Source organism: Rutidosis leptorrhynchoides, chromosome 1 (assembly GCF_046630445.1).
Source record: "Rutidosis leptorrhynchoides isolate AG116_Rl617_1_P2 chromosome 1, CSIRO_AGI_Rlap_v1, whole genome shotgun sequence".
NCBI lineage: Eukaryota > Viridiplantae > Streptophyta > Magnoliopsida > Asterales > Asteraceae > Rutidosis > Rutidosis leptorrhynchoides.
The window spans coordinates 181,911,221-181,915,758 of NC_092333.1; the positions used below are offsets into that span (position 1 = coordinate 181,911,221).

A 4,538-nucleotide genomic window follows, 5' to 3' on the forward strand; every position below is an offset into this window, starting at 1 on the left:
TCTTGATTTTCTTAATACTGATGTGAGGAGGAAACACATTGCTTTTCCCTACATGCGATCCTTCCAGGTCTTGCTTTCTCACACTATCTCCTTGTGAAAGGAGAATACAGAGAAGTTGACTCAGCCTGATTGTTAGTATTTGACTCAGATGTTTAACCGTCAACCGGTTAACATTCCTTATTGTGTAGCCGATTATTTGAGTAGTACAGCCAGGGGTAGGATGCAGGGCAGTGCTGTTTGTGGTGGTCATTTTGTGAGTTTGATTGCTATGTGGTTAGGGATTCCGGTTAATGGTTTGGCTACTCTTCAGACTGAGGTTGGTCGTGTTAATGCGAGGATTTGGTTGAATTCGAAGGTAGTTAAGCGAGGGCCGGGTGAGAGTTTCGTTTCGTATAATTCGCCAGTAGGTCAGTTGATGCAGGATGCGCACCAGCAGGATGCGCCTAATACTGAGGCTTCGAGCAGCCGTTCTAGGGATAGTCGTAGAGCTGTTCGTGGTGATACGGATGATCTGGCTCATGTGATTGAGATGATGACTGCCCTGAACACTCGTCAGGGTGATATGTCAGATATGATGGGAATCATCATAATGAGTTGATGGAAAAACGCCAAGAGGATAGGACCGAGTTTGATGAGTATATGAGGGACTCTAGGTATGAGTTGGGACATGTGGACTACTCGATTCAGTGGGGAGTCCATAATGATGAGAGGTTTTATAATCATTACCCCAGTACCGAGCCCTTTGACCCTACCTATTACGAACCACCACCACCGTATGCTCCAGATGTTGCATTCCCACCAGCGCGTTGTAACCGTGATTATGCCTTGGTCCATATTCAACCTGTTGTTGATGATGATGATGATGATGATGATGATGATGATGATGATGAGGAGATCAGGAGGTTCCCAGGATGATCATTGTTTATGTTATGTTATGTTTATTTCAGACATTATTATTATTATTTTTATTCTGATGATTCGTACTAATGGTTTGTACTAACTTTGATTATGTTTAATTATCGTGTGTGTGGAAATTTTTATTATATATGTGCTATTATGATTAATTGTTGGTTACAAGTTTGTGATGATGATTAAAGAACGGATAGGTGATGAAGCAATTAAAGATGCTTCTCGACTACATCAAAAGCACGAAAAAGGGGAGATTTGCTTTTCTCGCTTATAATTATATCTCTTTTATATTTTTATGCAATGGGGACATTGCAACTTTCTAAGTGTGGGGTGGGAGGTGACTAAATTTCTTTTACAACTAAAACAAGTGCAAAAATGGGCATAATTTAAAATTTATCAACATTTTATATGAAACCTTGTGTAAATGATAAAGAAATATCTAGGATTTTTGTTAGCCTTTTTATTGTTAAACCCATTGTCAGCCAGTTTACTCAGGTAATTAGCACTTAATATGTGTGCTAGATAAAATTAGTTACCTTTAGAAACCTAAACCTTTAGATAAAAACCCAATTAAACCAAATTTCCATTCCTAAACCTTATTATTTTTGGAAGTATAAAATCTTAGTCAAGCTTATGTCTTTTCATTAATCTAAACTTAAAGCTAATAGAACTACTCTCAATTTCGAGATCGAACTACTTATAGGAAGTAAACGCCAAATATTGTGAAACGATTGCAAACTTATAGCCACTATCATATGGCATAATAAGCATGGACCACTGAGGCAGCAAAAGAGTCTCAATAAGGGCCAACTTAGAAAAATTGCCAAATGTAATGCTAATGCTAAGCATGAAAGCAAAAGAAATAAAAAGTCAAAAGAGCCCAATGAAGGCCAATAAGAGTGATGAGAGTAAGAGAAAAGAGTTTTAATGAGAACCACACATTTATAAAAACTCTAGAAAATAAAAGATTCCAATGATGACAAACTTGTATAAATCTGGATTAATAAACATTAGGACCACTTGTATTCCTTGGTCTGGTTCAGACTAGTTCTTATAATAATAACTAACCGCAATGATTAGACATCTTTTTGACTTTGCATTTTGCTTCTGCTTTTACACCAATTTTATCTGTATCATGACTACCTGTTAAAATCAACTATGTATTTTACCTAGTTATGATGTTTCTTTTGATACAAAATAAGAAAGGTTCTAGAAAGAAAATAATAAATGTTGAATAATTTAAAATTTACTTGAGGACAAGTAAAAGCTCAAGTGTGGGGTATTTAATAACTCCTAAATTATACGGTATTTTGATAACATTTTGAGGAATTATCTTGGTATTTTAAAGTCATTTCAATACTAAAACACACTAAAACGGGAAAATAGATATGTTTAATATTTTGTTGAAGTTGTGTATCAAACAGGAGCAAAAATAGTTAAAAGTGCAGAAAGCATGATGAAGCCGCCGGCATGAGGGCACTGAAGCCGCCGGCTTACCTTCCATATTCCAGAATGTTCCAGTTTTTTATCGCAGAAATTGAAAAACTTGGCGACCAAGAAAAATACAGCCAAGCCGTCGTCTTCACTCTGAAGTCCCCGGCTTATGTCACACGGTTTAAACATCTTACTGCTCAAGTTCAAGTTAAATTTAAAAGTTATTCTCATCTAGATCCGAAAGCAGCCAAGCTGCCAGCTTAATAATGAAGCCTCCTTCTTAAGTTATACAGCAAGATTCGGCGTACGCTTCAAGATCACATTTTACGTAGGCACCACTTGAAGTCATGGGGAGCCGCAGGCTTCCCCTCCAAGCCACCGTCTTGGTTTGGCGGTTCCAGAAACTATAAATAGAGGCCTTGGGGTTAGTATTTATTTAGTTTGGAATTCTTGTACTCTGCATTCAGAGGCAAAGTCACGAAATAGCTAGGGTTTTTATCTATTACAACATTCAAGTTATTCAATCAAGTTTTTTTTTTCAATTCCTTTATGTTGGTATGATTTCTTCCATTAATCCTTATCTTTTATTTGTTTTTACTTTAGTTATGGGCTAATAGCCTTACATATGCTTGAACTATGTAACACCTTGTGAACATTGCTTAATTATTCGAATTACATGAAAGAAAACATAAAACCGGATCAGGTGTACGAAGCCACCGGCTTCATATACCAGAGCCGCCGGCTTCATCATATTATTATGCAAATTTGTTACGATTTAAACTCAGATAGAATAAAACAGTATTCGGCGAAAATATTCAACAGAATCAACGAAGCTGCCGGCTTCGTTGACCAAGCCGCCGGCTTTATCCACTAATTATAGAAATATTTAAATTCGACAGAATCTCTGGATTTTCTGTGATGTTTTATGTCTGATTAAAATAACACTGTTTGAATAGTCTGATTTAGGTAAGCAATTACTATTAAGTTTTAACTAGAACATCAATAGGATTAAAACTTGGTAAACTTAAATATAATAAAATTGAATCATTTTAATAGTGAGGGTTATAGCTAGTAACTATAATCAGGGTTTGGTTAATCATACTAAATCTACTGTCAGGTCTTAAACAAGTAGCAAATTTAGACATCTATTCTAGGATTAACCTGATCAACTAGTCTTGGAATTGGATATTATTAGTTCATTACTAAATCTGAGCTTGGTTTAAACTCAAAAGCAATTGTGAGCAACGTGTGAAAGGTTCAAGCATGTGTTTTATTTAATATTGTTATTTCTTAAAATTATTTTCTTGCAATTTATTTGTTTCTTATTTCTTTGTTAATCAAAGCAACCAAATCTTAAAATTAAAGTTTTATATTCTAAATCCACCCGTTCTCTTGGGACGAACCTTAACTTACTAAACAAAAAATTAATCTGATCGGGTTTTGTTGCTTGTTAGAGTGTTAAAAGTAAACCGTAAATTAAGATATTAAAAATTTAAAAGTTAGATTAAAATATAGGCAATACTGCACACACTTTTGACACATCACACACCATACTTGCATCGCAACGATAGATTGTTGTAACTTCTTTAACTCCTTCCCGTATGATTGAAATTGGTTATTCAAGCTAGCAAGTGTGATTTGACCATTGTCACTCTCCACTTGAGCTACACTCTTCCTTGGAATATCCCTAGGTGAAGGATTCCACTCATGAGTATGAATCAAGATGTCTTCTAACAAGGTTTCGGCCGCATTCGGTGACTTATACATGAACACACCTCCTGCGGAGGCATCAAGAACTTTTCTTGTCAATAAATTCGTACCCCGGTAGAAAGTGTTGATGTATTTTCTCTTGGTTAACCTATGCGGTGGACACGCTCTTAACATTTTCTTAAAATGAATCCATGCATCAAATAAAGACTCATCACTCCGTTGAGCGAATTCATTGATCTCCATTCTAAGTCTCTCCACCTTCGATGGTGGAAAGAAGTGATTGATAAAAATGTCGCTTAAATATTGAAAATTTCTACTCGAGTCAGAAGGTAAATTCCTTAACTAAGCTTTAGCATCACCTTGAAGAGAAAAGGGGAATGCCCTTAACTTATATGCATCTTCGGTAACATCTTTGTGCTTGTAGAGATCACAAATGTCATTGATTTTTTGAAGGTGTTTGAAAGGATTCTCTTCCATTAACCCAT

At 35.8% G+C, this 4,538-nt stretch overlaps 1 non-coding gene across 1 annotated transcript; it reads left to right on the plus strand.

The window, feature by feature from the left end:
* The first annotated feature begins 4,198 nt into the window (after window positions 1-4,198).
* LOC139886767 (small nucleolar RNA R71) lies at window positions 4,199-4,305 on the plus strand. Its single transcript, XR_011772634.1, has one exon. It is a non-coding gene; the product is annotated as a small nucleolar RNA R71 (small nucleolar RNA).
* The last annotated feature ends 233 nt before the right edge of the window (window positions 4,306-4,538 follow it).